Genomic DNA, 18,206 nt, shown 5'->3' with positions numbered 1-18,206 from the left:
TATTTGTTTTGTCATAATAATTTTACTTGACTGTGCAACTAAGAACATTCTCAGAGCAAAAGAGTGGAATTCTAAAACATTCTCTCTGGTTCAAAATTTAATAACCTTCATTCTACATTGCAAAAATATAACAATTATGGCTCTAATACAAAAACTATTGTACTGCCAATGTGGACATTAAGCTCTATAGCATTGCATATTAGGGTCACTCTCAATATGAAGGCTGTTTCAAAATGTAAAATACCTTGTTTTGGCTAATTTCTAAGAAAGCATCACATGTATCAGAGAATGCAATCCCTTAATGCAGACATCACACACTGCAAAACCTCATTTCTGGGAGATGGCCAACCTGGTCTCATAAAAATACGTACCTCTGCGCACTTTTTGTGCGACACCGTTTTACGTACCTTGCTGCACATTTCGCTGCAGTTTCAAATAGAAATGCCCACTGAGTGGCGCTAAAACACAGGTTCAATATGTGAACCCTGGAACGTTTTTATTACATAGATATTGGTACGTATTGCTGTTTTTTTATTACGTTGCTTCAGATACGTATTGCGGCGGTTCAGAATTCAAATATCCGGGGACTGTCGCTAAAGGTTAATGCTCTATCGTGTTGGAAATATGCCCTACACCAAATCCAGCCCTAAACGATAGTGTTAACAAATGCAAAAATGATATAAAAACATATTAGCTGATGCAACTGTGCCATTTGAACTTCCTTTTACGCAGATTTTAACAGCTTTGTCGAACCGTAGTTACACAGGATTCGAAGCGGTGCTTCTCGTCTCCTAAATCCGTCTCCGTACTCCGTGAGCTACCGAACAAACTTGTCATGTATGAAAACCCATAGATATGAAGCTGGATGTGTGCAATGTTAACGTTAAAAAGCATCAGTTTTCAAATCTCCCAGCATATTAATATTGTTTTGAAGTTATATCATGATATTCTTCAAGTAATTGTGCGAAAATTATGCTTTATTAATCGCAACTCTGTAAATTTGTGTGAAAGTGTTCATTTATTTTGGAAACTGCAGTGATATGTACTTATTGGTACGTATTTCATGTCACGCTAAAAAGTGCACCCAGGTACGTAAATGCCATGAGACCAGGTAGGAGATGGCACAACTGAAGCAGACTCTGGAGTCTCTGGGACTGGAGCTGATTTTGGAATGAATTCTGGAGGCTCATGGACAAGGGGAGTAGAATCCATGGCTGTGGCAGTGAGAGCTGGCTGCTCAGGAATGGCCTCCGTGGTCATGACAGTAAGAGCTCTGGGACAACCAGACTTAAGACCACTGGACTCAGAACCACCGGGCCAGGAGAAGCAATAGCAGCTTGTCTTCTTCTCTTCTGCCAAGAGCAAGATGATGTGGTGGGGCTAAGCAAGGGCTAGGAACTGACTATTTCAAACTTTGGTCACACTTTATTTTAAGGTCCAATTCTCACTATTAACAAAGCATTAACTACGACTTTTGCCTCAATAAACTCCTAATATGCTGCTTATTCATTGTTAGAAAGGTAGTTGTTAGGTATTGGGCAGGATTAGGGATGTAGAATATGGACATGCAGAATATGTGCTTTATAATTACTAATAAACAGCCAATATGTTAATAATAGGCATGCTAATAAAGATATTTACACATACATTGTTTGATGTCAGATCTATATAGACAGGAGTGAGCCTTTTCAAATTGTTTCTAATTGCTTAAACATGTCATACGTCCCTTGTTTAATTTTGGACTTTTATGTTGCAATTCTTCTTTCTTTTGTTTCGTTTCCTATAGAATACTTGTTTTTGTAGTCCTTAGTGGTGGTTTCATTTTTGGTTTGTTGCCCTTAATTTTGTTTAATTGTCACTTGTTAGACGTGTTTCTGTTAATCTCGATTCTGCTGCTCTGGGCTGATGTTATTATTTATTTATTTATTTACAGAACAACTGACCTAGTAAATGGATGCTGTCTCGCAAGCAGTGAGGACGCAACTACTAAGGAGTGTATTGAGCAATTTTGCCATCTCGCTCAATTTTGCCACTCAATTGGAGTGAGGTCGCACCTAAAGGTATTTATAGACTGGGTCTTGACAAACCTTTAAGATCACGTCTTCCACCTGGTAGGTGTGTGTCAAGCTATTTATTTTCATGCGCCATTTCCCCGCTTGAAAGGGAGGGGCACGTCATCAATAGAGGCCTTGGATTCCACTCTTCTTTTCATTGCATCAATTATGATGAAAGGTGACGTAAGTTGTAGCAGAAAGGTGAAAAACCTTTAAACAGAAACAAAAGTACAACATATGTAAATAAATTGCAAATGAACTCCTTAAACAATCATTGCTGTCCTTTGATTCTTTGTATCTGCTCTTGACATACAGCATTCTTCAATGATATTATTAGCAAATTTAATACACTTGTTAAGTGCAATCTGAAGCACAGTTCAGACAATTAAACTGAAAGTTTAGAGTTTCAAGGCATGTATATGAAATCAGATTAATTGTATTATTTTAACGATCAGCTTTATTCGCACATAAACTTAAGAAATAATCAATATTCTATCGCCACTCTACCAGCGATCGAAACACAATCGACGATAAGCAAATCAACACACACGTAACTTGATAACATTGATATTTGCTACAGTGAACTACATTTAACTTGAAATAGCAATGAACAGATAAACACAGTAAGGCCACGGAATCACTCTGTGCCGAAAACAAACACATTTGCTGAATTATGTAAAGTTTTCTTGTGTCCAGTTCTTAGGTTTAGGCAAAGAAGTTGCATCAGCCCCATCTCACGAACCAGCATATTCCTTTTCTTCCTTTATTTTCCGCCCCTCACTCCGATTGGCTGACAAAGTATTATTATTATTTTCATTTATTTCAGTTTGACATAACAGTGTGACCTATACCTGGTCAATTTTATTGACTATGCTCTTGGGCTGGTGCACTCTCCCTGCACTATGGGATTTAGCAGTGCCTCCATAGAGTCTCCATATATTTTTGGAAGGCCTGCATGCCCCAAGCTTCGGTGGCCACGGAGCTTGTCTCGCCATTGACCACACCTGCCATGACTGACCCAGACCTAGCCTTCCCTAGACAGATGGTCCCAAGTCTAGGGGTCTCAGTGCTCACCAAAGTTGTCTGCTCATTCTGTCACGGCCATGGAGGCTCCAAGTGTCTGAGTTCCCTGTGGTCCTTTGGTCCTGCTTCTTTTCGTTTACTGTGTATTTAAGACCTGGTTTCCCTGTGTTTCATTGTCAGTTGTTAGATGTGTTTGTTTCTGTTCCCCTGGATTCTGCTTCCCTGTACTCTGTTCATGTTTTGTTTTCTTTTATTAAAATGCTGCATTTAGATCCTTGTTTCCTCCTGCTTCCCTTGAGCTACATGTTACACAGATTAACAATCAAAGTGTAGAAACATCTCAAAGATGATTCAAAGAAACTGAAGTACCATAGAACTGCAATAATTATTTACATTTTCATTTTAATAAAGTTATCATAAAGCAGTTTTTTCTATTATTACAGGGTATGGACCGTGGATTGATGTGAAAAAAAAAAAACAAATGTACTATATCTCTCAGTTTATCAATATCTCTCTTTCTCTCTCACTAGTGTATTATTGTTGCATTTTATATATATTTTATTTCAATTTTTTATTGTAAAATTATTTTTTCAATCTTTGTTGCTTGCTCTCTCTCTCTCTCTCTCTTTGTTTTTTACTAGATTTTTAATAAAATAGTGGATGAGAAAAGAGAAGGTTTGTTAGTGAATAGCTGCACTGTGCTGGGCCGCTCATTTCATGTGGAGGAGCCATGCTGAGCCTGCAGCTCTCTCCTGAGGCTGAACCAGTCAAACTCGCACCACTCCCTCTCTAAAGACCTCTGGGGGTGTGGGAGGGAGCGTCGTAACCCAGAAACCCCTTCACTCTCCATTTGTTCCATGGGAACTTGCAATGTGCAATCTAATCCCACTTCAGTGGGAGAGCAGCTATTGAAATCAGCTTTTACATACTCCACTCCACAAGTGGCTTTTGGCTGCTTCAGTGACTTTGAGTCTGGTCTACTGAACACTGACTGACTCCTGCGTGTGGTAATCAACATGGGAGAATGGAAGTAGTGTCTGAATGTACACAAAACTACAGGGGCTGTCATGTTGTTTGAGCTAGTAGACATAGGCAGCCAGACTTTTGAATTTCAGTATAAAATCTAGTCCTCACACTATTTTGGCCTAGAACCATCCACAATAAACAAATGTTTTATTGGCATGTTTCAACTAGTTTAAACTGATATGGTCATGGACAGCAGGTAAAACTATGTTAAATGCAAATAATACTTCTAACCATAAATTAATTCATAGTTGGTCAGCGCTCAAATTTATCTTCTTCTCACCTAGTACCGGCAATTCTATGCTATTTTTTTTATTCTTACTCTCATAAACTAGCCAGAATGCCGGAAAATTCAAATCTTGTCTAGTAACATTACACAGATCCATCTGGGAAGACATTTTTGTGATGAGAGCCAGAACCAATAACATGCCATATGGTTTGTATTTAGGATGTCCTGATCAGGTTTTTTGTGCCCCTGATCCGATCCAAGTCATTGAATAATGAGTATCTGCCGATACCGAGTCCCAATCCGATATTTGTATTTTCCAAGTGCTTGGTGCGCACTTCAAGTACATTCAAGTTATAAGTTAAAATACCAGTCTGTCAGTCACGTCCAAAGCAAGATGCAACCCATAGCAACTCGTAATGACAAACAATGTTCACAGACTTCTCTTCCTTTTAATGGTGGTTAATGGTTAATTGTGGACAGCTGACGGAAAATACAAATCGGGCTTAGGATTTAAACTGATACTGATCAGTTTAAAAAATGCTTATTCGGCCCCAATCCTGATCCTTGAAATTGGCTCAGGACATTCCTAGCTTGTATACAGGCAAAGATGCAAAAAATAAAAAATTAAATAACAATAGCTGCAAATTGACATGATACCAATATGTATCATGTACCAAGATGATAAAAAAAAAAAAAAAACATCTTTTGTTCTGCTTCCATGGTTCTCTTTACTATGTACTCTTGTTTAGCCCTTTGTCTAGTCCTCATTTTGTTAATTGTGTTCACCTGTTCCTTGCATGCTTTTCTCCATATTTATCATATTTCCTTTGCTCTTGTGTTTGCTGGACTGTTTTGCGCCATAGGCATGTCCTACATGTGTTTGTGCAGTGCTCATTATACTTTACAAGTGTTTTGTGCTCTTTGCCTGCCACTGTAGCTCCTATATATTGATCTTACCCAAGTCTTACCTTGTCCAGTCAAGTCTTGTCCATTCTTGCACTGCCTTGTCTTTTGTCTTTCTCCTGCCTTCCTGTCAACTGAACTTCCTGGTGTCTACCCTCTTTGCAAGTTCTCCATATTGTTTGCCATATTGTTTGCCAGCTTGGATCAATTCCTGGTCTCTGATCTTCTACCTGGCTTTGACTTTGCCTTTGCCAATGTGTTTGGCTTTGCCCTGCATCAGCAAGGGTGGAGGTGACTAGTTTTTTTATCACAGCTGAGGGGCTCACACTGAACAAATCCTTGTGGCCACGTTTGTTAAACTATGGGCTTGATGAGCCACATGGTTGGAGGGCAAAGAAAGCTCTGAAGCAAATATCCTCAAACTTCAGTCTCTCTAACCATGTCTTGACTCCCTGTCATGGTCACTGTCATTCCTGTCATGGCCAAGGAGGCCACCCCTGTCTGCCCAGCCACAGTTCAGGAGGCCAAGTCATCAGAGATTTCTCAGCTGATAGTGCCTCCCATCTTGACCAGGGAGACTATTCCTCAGATCTCTGCCTCCAAGACCACTTCCTCAGAATGCATGGTATATGCTACTCTCCCAAAGACAGCTGTCATCCTTTCCTTTTTCCATGTACCTACTCCGTCCCCCTGTGGCAGCTGTCAAACCTCTCCTGCACCCCATGATGGACACTGACCTTTCTCCTTCCTCCTTCCCTTGTGGTGACTTCTGTCCCACTCCTGCCTCTAGTGGCCGCCATCACCTTACTTCTTTCTGTCACAGCCCCAGAGCCTCCAGTGTCTACTCCAGAGCAGTACTACCAGGCCCTTTTGCCTCCCATTTATACCAGTGCCCCTTTGGTCTGGTCATGTGTCAATGTTTGTTTTGTGTAGGAGCACGTGGCTTTTTTCTCTGTTAGGGCTCCCCTAATGTGCTCCCCTCGTCTTTCCTCTTTGTTTACCTCTTTTTACCACACCCCCTTGTTTAGCCCTTGTCTAGTCCTCGTTTTGGTAACTGTGTTTACCTGTTCCTTGTGTGCTTTCCTCTGTATTTATATTGCTTGCTTTCCTCTTGAGTTTGCTGGATTGTTTTGTGCTGTAGGCCTTGTTCTAAATGCATTTGTGCTGTGCTGTTTGTGTTGAGTGTTTTGTGCCTCTTTGCCTACTACTCAAGCTCCTATATCTTAAACTAAAGCCGGCCATGTGTGATTTTGCAATGTTTTTGTTAAATACCAACTCTCACTGTACAAGTAAATTGCATGCAATATAGAGCCAAAGCTCACAACTTATGTGCCTGGAACTGTGTAGCTTTCATCACTTCCATTCATACCACATGCCGTGTTGCCATGGTTTGATTTCTGTATTCACAATGTTGAGTGCATGGGAAAAACGTTAGTTTAGGGCAGTCGGTCCATAGCTCTGCTTCAACTGTGTGATACCCTCATGAGGAGTGACCAAAATTTCTGACATGTCAGAAATTCATCCCACCATCTGATTGCAGGTTGGGAAAGGGGCCGTTACCCCCTGTACATGGCACAGCAAATGACGCACTACTGCTTTGACTTCACCCTTGTGTTTATTAATTCTGTTATTAAATTAAAAAACAAATGTAGGAACATAACTGTGGATTTTTTATTTTAGCAGCTGAAGCAAATGGTAATGCAAAAATTATATTTGTTGTCATCTATGATTGATGACTTCCACTTCTGTGAACCCTATAAATGTGAAAATGATCCATATCAGCAAATGCAAATCTGTCAAGTGTTTTGCAAAACAACAAGCATGTGCACAACATGTAAATTTAATCAAATGTGTAATTTTATAATGTAAGTGCATAGTAATCAAAGACAACTACTGGTGCATACCAGGATCAAGCATATGATGCCTTGACATTCTTGCTAGGTTTCTTGTTAGTTTGTAGAGCAGACATTGTCAAAACAAATCTCTGAAGCACTTATTGTATCAGCCAGGGATCTTTGTCTGGTGTAAACTGGGAAGTTACTGATTTTCTAGAATTTCCCAGTAGATAGAAAAAAAACCTGCGTACCTGACTCCTGGAAAAGCCAAAAAATAATTTTGGAACTTGCTATTTGTTGCCGAAAGCTCTTGCTGTTTTTGTGTGTAATATGCATCAAGCGGTCAATTAATGGTGTGCCATCTGAAGCTGAGACCATATTAGCAAGTGTCTACTATATCCTACCTCTATTTATGTCTTTTTCAGCTGGGGTCATCATGATAAGACATGGGAAAGTGTCCTCTCTTTCTGAAAACACCAAAGTGCCTGTCAAGGCATCAGCTCATTAGATAAAACAGCAGACAGAAGCTCATGATGTGTGGCACAGTGTTGACTAGCATCCAAACTGCATAAACTCCAAGCTGGTCTGTTTTGGTCCTGCTTGGTGGGATACTGTTGAGTGAGGGTGGTCCTTGACTGAAGACCCCACACTCTGACAGCATACTCTATTTGACCTCTGCAACGCACACAGCAACGCTCACACACTGTGAGCCTTCCAGTGTGCTTGTCACTTAAACCCACAGCTGAAACAAAGAAAGATGCAAACTTCAGACAGCCACAGACAGACGCTTCACTCTCACCTCTCTTTCTCACAATCACTCTCCTTTTTGCAACTCCACATCCACCCACCTAACTGAGCTAGCGAATAAAATAAATAATAAATTGTATCTATGGATGCCTTTTAGAGCACTCAAAGACAAATTATAGCATAAAACCAACTAAAATGAAGCAATATACTGTATATAAAAAACATTTATGTATGTAATAACAGTATATAAGTGTCATTTTATGGACCATGGTTGACAAACACTTTATTTCCTGCTCTAAATTTATCCAGCTAAAGCTTAATGGTCTTAATAATTTTGACAGTTTTTCATAACTGTACCTGTATTCTTTAAATAGCAACACCCGGACAATAATAATTTATTTCTACTAAATACATACCAGTCAACGTGCCCCGTTTTCTTTCCTCGCAGCTCTTGCATTATGAAGTAATATTAAGGTAATACTGTACCTGTTTCATGCAATGTTACGTCGTTCTTGAATTTGATTTAAACCACTTGCATACTTGATACCCTGAGATAATATTTGATCCACAATGAACACATGCCATCATTCGAGGATGGAGTCCGCTAAATGGTTTATGTGGCCTCCAAGGATTGCAATATGCCACTTATTTAAACCATGTATTATGTTGCAGTAACCAGCCAAGTGGCGAGTCTTTCAATATTATATAGTGGTCAAAGCTGAATTTATTTGAATTTGTTTATTTTGGGTGAGCCATCTGAGGTTGAGAAGAATGAATCTTTCACACTATTATTGTTTATTATGAGTGAATAAAACTACTTAGAAAACTAGATTTCATTATCTCAGTTCATTTAGAACTGACAGCATAAAGCTTTCATCGCTAGAAAAACATAGTGTTGTACATGCTGCACGTTTTCATTTCCATCTGGAAAACATGAGGAAGAGGCAGAGAAAGAGAGTTAGAGAGAACGTGACCTCATCGGCTAGCAGTTCCTTTTCATATTCATTCTTGCTGTGCACATCAAAGACTTTCAAAGGCAACCAAGAAAAATATTCCTTCACAGCGCACCTGATCTGAGCAGGAAAGATTTGGATTATGATATGCAAATGGGGCTTTGTTATCTGAGCTGACATTCATTATGAAAGCAAGCTTTCTCTCGCGCTGACTTTGTCTCTCTCTTTGCACGTCGGCCACCCCTGTGCTCTTATTTAAGATCAAAAGGTTACAAACAACAAAGCGAGGCCTTGTTGAAAAACCTTGAGCTCTGAAGCGTTCAGCCCCATGTGTGTGTTTTGCAGGGCCGGCAGTGTTGAGCATTCAGCTGACGACCCGGCCATAAAGGAAACACCTGTGACATCAACATACTAAGATTTGCATCCTAAATGCTGTTTTCAGATGTCACTAAGCTGGTAGGGCTTTATAGGAGATTTTTACAAAACATGTTAGAATGCAAAATCAAAAGTAAGAAATAAGAAATATTTCATCTTATTAAGACCACTACAATTTACGATTTTCATGATTACACTATGTACATTTGCCTGCTAATTCTTATTACCAGGACACAAAAAAAAAAACATTTTTCTTTTTATTATTTAAATTTGTTATATGTCTAAGTATGTCTTAGTTATAACAGTATTTTTGTAGTATACATTTAATATACAGTTAGGTCCATATATATTTGGACACTGACACAATTTTCATGATTTCGGCTCTGTATGCCACCAGAACAGAATTAAAAATGAAACAATCAAGATGAAATTGAAGTGCAGACTTTAAGCTTTAATTCAAGGGGTTGAACAAAAATATAACATAAAATGCTTAGGAATTACAACCGTTTTTATACACATTCCTCCCATTTTCAGGGGCTCAAATGTAATTGGACAAATAATTATAATCATAAATAAAATGTTAATTTTTAATATTTTGTCGAGAATCCTTATATCCAGGTATAATCCAGGTAATGACTGCCTTAAGTCTAAACTCATGGACATCACCAGAGACTGGGTTTCGTCCTTTGTGATGCTTTGCCAGGCCTTTACTGCAGCTGACTTCAGATGTTGTTTGTTTGTGGCTCTTTCTGCTATTAGTTTTGTCTTCAGCGAGTGAAATGCAGCTCTATTGGGTTAAAATCAGGAGATTGACTTGGCCATTGCAGAATATTCCTTTTTTTACCTTCAAATACTCCTGGGTTGCTTTTGCTGTATGTTTTGGGTCATTGGTCATGAAGCGTCGTCCAATCAACTTTGTTGCATTTGACTGAATCTGGGCAGAGAGTGTAAACGCTTCTGTCTTCTCTCACTTCACTAAACACCAGTAACGCAGTGCCACTGGAAGCCATGCTCATGCCATCACACTGCTCCACCATGTTTACATATATCACATATCACATATATCACATAGAAAGAGGCCTTTTATGTGTCCTCTATACACATAAAAAGTTGGCTGACTTGAAAGCAGGTAAACAGAGGTGGCTTTCTACTTTTGAGTTATTAATTCACAAAGCTGTTTGTGCTGTGTAGTGTGACTGAGGTGTGCAGTTTATTAACTTCATAAAAGGGCTGCTATTAGGGCGAGAGGAAGGCGATCAGTAGTTCCTCCTTTCGGCACAGCAGCAAGGAATCTTTGCGGCTTTGATCTCCATCACGGCTAAATGTCTTCTGTGAGACAGAGAGCTGCTGGGAACAGGACCACATCAATTATTAACTCTCTTTCTCTCCTTCCATGCGAGCAAATGACAGCAGGTTTGTTTGCTCTCTGTTTTTTTCTCTCCTCTGATCCTTAATGAAAACTCCTATACCATCTATAGTAGAGTATACATGTCACAGGACTGGAAGAGATGTAGTGAAATATGAAATGAAGGGTGAAACTCTATTTAGAGTAACTATAAAAAGTAAATCAATTATCTGAAGTAAATTAAGGTATCTTTCACTACATATAATGTGTATTTAAACATAGTCAATAAGCTAATGGATTTCAGCTAAATTTAACCAGTACAAAAAAAAAAAACTGAAGACAAAATGACTGTGATAAATTAGAAGGTAATGTTAAAAAAAAATAATAATAATTATAATAATAAATTACTGTTTTGACAAACAAAAATGTGCTCTGTTTGAGGCTAAGTTCTCTGTAACATTAACTTATCTGTACCACATCCTTTGACTGAAGATTGACCACATGTTAATGATTTACATTTACATGAACTCTTTTTATTGTTAGGTTAAGTTTATCATTTTGATCTTTACTGTGTTCCTTTCAAGAATTTTGTATCCGTATCAAAAGCATGTCACTGTATCATATTATCAGTGGCCACTAGATGGAGCTACTTTATTTCCAACCTCAGTCATGAACCCTGAGAGCATTTGGTCAACTCTAAAAAATCACTCTTTCACAGAAGCAAACTGATGGATCTTAATCTTATCATTTAAAATTTGAAATAATAAATGTATGCCTGTAAATTGTGGTGTGTCCGGCATGTTTTAATAAAATATAATCTCAACAATCCCAATTCTCCAAATACTGCATTCATGAAATATGTTGTTGGCACAAGTATTCAGCCCCTGTGTTACAGACATTTGTTTAGAAGCAATGAAATGTGGATCAGTTAGTTAGAAGGCAAAATCTAAGCATCCAAACATTTAAATTGTCTTTGTTTAAAAGATGACAACAAGTGTTTAAAGAAGACTTTTATATAACGTAATATAATATAATATACAGTGTCGGGGAGTAGTTATACTGTATGTATTGGTATCACGTAAGTTAATATAAATAAATGTAACTGTAATCAGTTACAGTTACTGAGAAAAAATGGGTAATTAAATTACAGTTACCTATGAAAATTTTAAAGATTAAAAAGATTTTTAAAGATTTAAAGATTACATCTGAATATTTTCATACACACCCACAGATTAAAATATGAGAAACCAATGTTTCTGGCATTTTGGACACAGAATAGGGCACATGCTTATTTGATAACTGTTTTATTTTCTATTTGGGTTTATGTGTATGCTTATTTTTTTTAAGATTTGCTTTTAGATGCCAGTGTTTCCTGTCATAGCTATGCAACGATTTGATTTGAAAAACAGTATCATAGCTATTAAACAATTTCTTGTTATGATGTTAAATCTGTATTTAACCTCAGAACGATCTCAAAGTGAAAAGAGGTGCTAAAGTCTGATTTTGAGGTGGCTGTGCTTTGACAGTGTTAACCCTGCCTGGTTTAAATGTTTCAAAATTATTATAAGTTGAAAATATTTGTTAGAAATTTAGAAATGCAATCAGTTACATTACTTTAATAAAGAAATTGAAATAGTTATGTAGGCCTACTTATTACATTTTAAATAGAGTAACTTGTAATCTGAAACCTATTATATTTCCAAAGTAACCTTCCCAACACTGATATATAATATAATATAATATAATATAATATAATATAATATAATATAATATAATATAATATAATATAATATAATATAATATAATATAATTTAATTTAACTCTCTACTGCATGCATTTTGATGGTACATGATAAAAAATTATTCCACATCATTTTTTGGTTTATTTGGGAACATTGTATTGATAAAACATTTTCTTGCATCTTCCCTTTTTTTCACACATTATTTGCCCGTATGTATTGTCAATGGGAAATCCTAGTTAGGGATGGGAGCTGTGGACCCCTGCTTCCTTACCCCTTATTGCACAACGTTTCCTTAGAAAAACTGAATTTCTGAACATGCAAAATAAATAAAAAAATCATAAAACCTGTCAAAAGTTTTCTCTACACCTTCATACACACATAAACACACATATTTTTTTATGTACAGTTCATGTCATTTTAAATAAGATTACTAAAGCAAATAATCTTGCCTTCTTCTCACACCATGTGCTCCTGTGACCATGTGTCAGAACAGGACGTACCACCTTCAAATGGTGCTTGATAGTGACTTCCACACCTTATTGGACTGTTCTTTGATACTTTTCAAACATTTTAATTGGTTGCAGTCATTTAAAAAAAAAAAAAACATGTACTGAACATGGGGCATAACAACGCTATGCTGTAGTGTAGAGTGATAATATAATAATACAAAATTAATCCAGCAGGGGTCGCTTCTGTCCTGCAGGTTCGTCCAGCTCACCAAAACAAACACACGCCCTTGCAGCAGACATTTTAATCCATTCCAGAGCGAGTGAACGTAGACGTGTATCATCGTCTCTCTCGAGTCGGGGTTTGATTGCTACAGTCTGACGCGTCTGTATGGGTTATTTTCGCTCTGCTTCCCTGATGTGCTGCTGTCACTGGATTATAAACACAGACATGATCACATCTACGGACGGGATCGATTGTGGACGCACACGTGAATATATAACGTGCTGGATGAGAGTCTGCGTGTAGTTTCGGCGAGATAATGAAGATGTGTAATGGTAAGATCGCGCTCACGCCCATCATCATCTTCATCTCTGTGTGTCGTTGCTATAAACCGCATCCCTGTCTCAAGACACAGACGAGTATCATAGCAACCGAAGGCAAATCTTCTGTGTCAGTGATGTCCGATGTCTTTCATCGTCCGTGGATGCGTTATAATGTCTTTTAATTCCTGCTGCTGTGTCATGAGATTGAGATGCGGCTGATAGTTGACTGACAGCTGTTAAATGAGTTACGAAGAGTAAGGTGGTGGCATCAGTAGGTAATACCATGGTATTGGATGATTATCGTATTCATATATTAACGTACATGCCACTTAAAAACACTAGGGAGAACAGTAGCTACTCTGCCGTTACCATGATATTTGTGCTTAAACCGGTGTGTTATTAGCATGTTACATGTCTAGAATGTTTGATACCATGTCCAAAGCCTCGACAAAGTACTTTTTTAGTGATTTCTTTTAGATCCACTATTTTTTTTAATAATGCCATTTTCATCGAGAAACATATTTTGGATTTTAGATGATCAGATTAAGGACTGGCCCCTATGGTAACTATACTTGACATAGTAACCATATTTTTCAAATGACCATAGATTCCACAGAGATTGTTACAGTAAATTTGTGGCAACTTGCTCTCAGCCACCTGTTATCATCAAAATCAGCAGTGAAAAATAATGGCAGAAAGATTTTGTGAGTTTTTTTTTTTTTTTTTTACATAACATCCGAAGCAATAACGCAGAGTCCCTAACATAAAGCCTAAGAGACTGATACATTGGGTCTGTTTTGTGTGTGAATATGTTTGCATAAATGTGTTGGATAAATTGTCTAGGATTGTAATTCTCAATGCTCTAAAAATAGTAAAGATCTTGTTTGCATTGCAAACACAAGATAAGGCCAGGATGATTGGTGATATGCTAAATATTTGTTTCAACAGTTGTTTTTGCATGCTTTCTACATTTCAAACAATGCAAAGCATTGAATGTCAAGATACGCTTAGTTAAGTTTTAGATTATTTAGACATACTTAGTGCCCTTTACATATCAGATGATAATTCAAATACATTTACTGTTAAAAGAAGCTCGGTTTTGAGGGATGGTAATGTGACATCCATATTTCAGTCTTGAGTCAGCTCTTAATATGTAGATATATTGTGCCACACCACTAATATACAATAAATAATTGTACATACATATTGCCAGTTTTTGGAGCTAAGCTGTGTACAAAAAAAATGTAAAGGAAGAAAGTTAAAGAAAGCATTTTCATTACGAAGCAATGAGATTCGAGTCCATATTACTGCATATTGATATTATGCACATTATATTAATAGTCTTGACTAAAGGGTGTTAGGTATGACACACAGGATGTATTGCTATTTATAGTTACTACTACTTGCAAAATATTCATAGCTTTTAAATACAGTTACTACGTAAAAAAAAAAAAGCAAAAAAGCAAAATCATAGAGTCATCTTTCAACTAGAAGATCTGCTCTTTGACATGTTAACTAAGCTTAATATTTGGCCTCTATAGGTGCTATAAGGATTTAGGGAGCACTTTATTTTACAGTACGTGTACTTATAGTGTACTTACAGTGTACCTACCTAAGAAAGTACTGGTAATATAAGGTAACTACATGTACATCATGACTATATTGATCAGTCAGGATGTAATGTAGTCATGATGCACAATATAAAGCTAAGGATGCATTTCAACATAGAATAACAGACAGTTCATTTCTGTGAACGTTAGACCTCTGATGGCCACAGGGTTGGATAATGACTGATAGTCAAGTGAAGTCAAGCCACCATTATTTGTATACAATACAGATTGTGTCAAAGCAGGTTCACAGTGATAAACAGGAAAATAACAGACACAATTAAGGAAACTCCGCTATGGAGACTTTTCAGATTCTGATGTAAAGCAGTATAAAAAGAACTCATAAAAAGAAAAAAATAAGTCATTATTGTAGTCAGATCAAGTCAGTTCAAAGTTGTTCAGTTCAGATCAGTAACAGTGTTAATTTCTTCACATTTTAAAGGAAGTCTTGTTTGGCTCAGTTTTACAAAAGGCAGCAATGTTGTTATTCAGCTTTAGTCAGTTCGGTGTTGATTCAGTTCAGTTCAGTATCAGTGTGGATGTTGCAAGAAGTGATTCAGCTGTAAAGCAGCTCTACAGAAGACAATAGTGAAGTCATCAAGCTTAAGTTCATTGTGTCAGTGGTATCAATGTGGTAAGATCACTATGTTTTCTGTAAGTTAAGTGACTTTCAGCCCTCAACTAAACGAGCCACAGGCGACAGTGAGTGGCAAGGAACCCAAACTCCATGAGGTGACAGAAATGTGGAAAAATCTTGGGAGAAAACAGGTTCAGTTGGGGATTCAGTTTTCCTCTGGCTTAAGCAAACAAACACGGTGTGATTTTGATTGAGGTAGCAGGTAGTAGATGACTGATTGGGTCCCATCTTGTCCTGGCATGATGTGTTCATAGCTGGCCATAAGGATCTGTGCCGAGGGCTCGTCTAGTCGCAGAGGTGTTTGCTGAGGCTCTGCCCCAAAGACCTCGTCTCATTGAGGTTTCTGCTGGCCGTGAAGGGCTGTGTTGTGGTCATTTCTGGATGCAAGGTCCAACATCTGGTCTAGATACAGACCGGATTCGGTTAACTACGGTAACCTTGGGATAAGGATGAGACAGACAGACTAATGTAAGTGTAGATCCCATCCTGCTTATGATATAACAAGCACATCGGGAGTTTAGAGGGAGTGTTCCCGCTTCTGGTTGCCAGTTCCTTGTAACACACACACTGTAGAGATTTATGTCTCTCTCTCTCACACACACACACACACACGCAGAGCTCATTAAAGTTGCATGAGTGTTGTTTGTATGTTTGTATGTGTTGAGTGACAGGACTAAAACAGAGCTCTCAGCAGCCTGAACGCGTTAACCTGCCTTGTGTAAGACATCAGAACAAACAGCCTGAGTGGCGCTGAGTGCAGATCTGAACACACTGAAGGAGCACCAAGCGCTCTGTAGACTGTGACCAGCTGCTCTGCATGCAGCTCACTGGCTGCTCTGTTATTGCTCAGGAGACTTCTCAGTTACTGAGTCAATTGTTGACATACAATATGAATACAGAGCTAATGTGGGTCAAATCATTTGTTCTTGGGAGCATTAGATGAGAAATGCTTGAGTGATTTATATGCATTGATTTTTCTGTATGTCATATACAGCTACTGTTGTTGATTTTGCCATTGCTGATGGAGTATCAAGAAGCATTTTGAACTATATAATATGTAGCATGACGTGTGTCTGTGTGGTGATACTCTGTTCAGTAACTATGATATAAACTGTAAACTGTGCCATCCACAGGCTTCTGAAGTGTGACCCATGACATCATGCTAAGACACGGTTGCAAGTGGAGACTAAATGTGGCCGTGGTCTCAACATAAGTGCTAAAATTGTGTTTCTGGACTTGTATTGATTCCAGTCATCTTTAGGGAATTGATCCACTAACCTGTTCTTGTCTTCACATTCATTATGCTCAGCTCTGGTGCGTTTTCACACCATACAGGAGTGTCAGACAGATTTGTGTGTTTCACTTCCGTCATTCAATGCAGTATAAGCAGCAGGGTTAATGGAATAGTTCATTCTTTTCATAAAGTATGATTTGAGGTTAAAAATAAATGCACAAAACCCAGGAAATGTTTCTAGGAATGCTATAAATAATCAGCTGGAACCGGCTCAAAATCACTTGCTTTCATACATGGTCTCTGAACCTGGCGATCACAGAAACAACAGCATTTTTATGAGAAGTACAGCGAATAAGAAAAGCTCAGCGGTGACCGCAGTCTCAGTCTCCAGTCCACTGGGCTAGAGTAAAATAACAGGATTACAAAATATATTGCAAGATATGTAAACTACCTTCTTAAATAACTCCCACTTGACCAAGCTGCTGTTCACTCTTCCCTCAAACGAGAGCATGCTCTTCTCATTAAAAGTGAAGGGTTGCCAGATATCACTAAAAAATCAATCTGGTTTAATAAATAAACTGACCCCAGTTATTGTGTTTTGTGTTTAGAGGAAATATTCTCAAAACCAGCCGAACAAATATATATCTGACTACTTTGGGACTACAGTTTTAAACTACAAAGGGACACAAAGGTTTAAAATACAACTAGTTTTAAACTGCTTAAACTAAAGTCGGAGCACATATTATTCTCATCAAGCCAAACAACTTCCAAAATGAAGTTAGTTCAGGAAGTCGGCCACTTTGAATTAAATGTGGAATGTTTGAAATTAATGGGAAAAAAGGGAATCAGGATGTCTCAAATCTTCTATGTGCTTTGTTTGATTAAGATAATTTGCTGCTCTGTGTTTGGTCATGGGCCCTGATCACGAAGATGTGGCTATTGTGGGTCACAGTCATAGCGCCGCCAGTTGGCAACAGGAAGTGTGGTACTAAAAGGCTTTGAGATAATACTCTTGGATTTACCTGCTTAGGCCCCGATCAGACAGAACACCTTTTATGTAGTGAGAGGTGCCTTTTTTGAATTGTTTTCTGTTGACAGTGAGCATTTTGCGTGCTGTTTATGCGCCCCGGGCCCCTCACGTTTTAGCCGCCTTCTGCACCTCGCGTTTTTTCAGGAACGCTCTGAGCGCCTGAAGTTTTTTTCCATTGTCCAATCGAATTAATGGAGATGTGAGCCTTCTGTTGTGGTGACGAAAGTTTAAGTCCAGAGACTGGAGTAGAAACTTTTGGTGTCTGTTGTTACCCGGAGCTGTATTTTTTAAGGTTTCTGCTAGTATGACAGTTTACTTAAGAGCAAAAACCAAAGATTTTAGAGGGCTTGCACGATAATCCTTTGATTAGACTGACAGGACAGCTGATTTGGTGGTTGAAAAAACCTTTGGCATAAAAAAACTTTTTTAAAAGTCACCAAAAAAAAAGGCTGTGTGGTGAGCCTCGTGTTTTCAGACC

General features: G+C 38.2%; 1 protein-coding gene across 2 annotated transcripts in view; it reads left to right on the top strand.

Moving 5' to 3' along the window:
- Positions 1-13,054: 13,054 nt before the first annotated feature.
- The window catches only part of tex2 (testis expressed 2), a 44,073-nt gene continuing 38,921 nt past the window's right edge, over positions 13,055-18,206 (top strand). For both annotated transcript variants that reach the window (XM_058769806.1, XM_058769803.1), the window contains exon 1: positions 13,055-13,232. The gene's annotated coding sequence lies outside the window, so the exon portion shown is untranslated. The remainder of the gene's footprint in view (positions 13,233-18,206) is intronic.

The sequence above is a fragment of the Onychostoma macrolepis genome, chromosome 03, assembly GCF_012432095.1.
Source record: "Onychostoma macrolepis isolate SWU-2019 chromosome 03, ASM1243209v1, whole genome shotgun sequence".
NCBI classification, from domain to species: Eukaryota; Metazoa; Chordata; class Actinopteri; order Cypriniformes; family Cyprinidae; genus Onychostoma; species Onychostoma macrolepis.
This window is presented reverse-complemented; position numbering and strand designations above follow the sequence as displayed.